This window comes from Grammomys surdaster, unplaced genomic scaffold (genome assembly GCF_004785775.1).
Source record: "Grammomys surdaster isolate TR1022 unplaced genomic scaffold, NIH_TR_1.0 355, whole genome shotgun sequence".
Classification (NCBI taxonomy): domain Eukaryota; kingdom Metazoa; phylum Chordata; class Mammalia; order Rodentia; family Muridae; genus Grammomys; species Grammomys surdaster.
The window spans coordinates 19,776-20,741 of record NW_021604774.1 but is presented as its reverse complement, the minus strand read 5'-3'; positions in this window follow the sequence as shown (position 1 = coordinate 20,741).

The following is a 966-nucleotide window of genomic DNA, read 5'->3' as shown; positions in this document are numbered from 1 at the left end:
TTTCTTTCTCTCTCTTATTTTTCTTTTCTTTTTTTTTTCTGGAATTCACTGTGTCACTGAGAATGAGCTTAAGCTTCTGACCTTTCTGCCCTTGCCTCTCCAGCGCTGGAATGACAAGTGTCCCCACCACACACAGCTTATGTGGTTCTGGGCAAGCACTAAGCACTCATTCAACCAAGCTACATCTGGCCCCCTGTTTCTGTTTTACATGTACTTATTCATTTACTTGTTTTGAAGGGTATTATGGGTGTGTGTGCATGCATGCAAGGCCATATGGATGGAGTTGGTTCTCTCTTGTGGAGTTGGGTTTCAGGGATCAGGCTCGGGTTACCAGGCTTAGCAGCAAGCACCTTTACCTGCCTTGCTGTCTTCTACTGTCTTGTTCGTGTTTTCTTTTAAAGACAAGTTCTTGCTTTGTAGTCTAGACTGCCCTTGAACTTAAGATTCTCCTTCCTCAGGAGACCATTTTCTGCGTTGATGTATGTACACTGCCTTGTCTGGCTGGATAGCAATAATGAGGGAATCCTCTTGATGGGGAACGGACATGCTTAGGTCAGACGGACTGGGGGATGACGTAAGCATCATTGAAAACCGCATCAGAGCTGAGTGTGGGAGTTCACATCTGCAGTCCATCACTCGGGAGGCTGAGGCAGGAGGATCACAGGTTCCCAAGTTCCAAGCCTTCATAATAAGAACCCTGGGGGTGGGGGAGGAGAGAGACAAAGACAGAGACAGAGACAGAGACAGAGAGAGAGAGAGAGAGAGAGAGAGAGAGAGAGAGAGAGAGAGAGAGAGAGAGAATATACCCCAGAACTCAAGAGCATCAGAAGTTGAAGGTCACTCTTGGCTACACAATAAGTTTGAGGCCAGAGTGGGCTACATAAAATTGTGTCAGATGAAAAGAGAGGAAAGAAAGACAGGAGGGAGGGAGGGAGGGAGGGAGGGAGGGAGGGAGGGAGGGAGGGA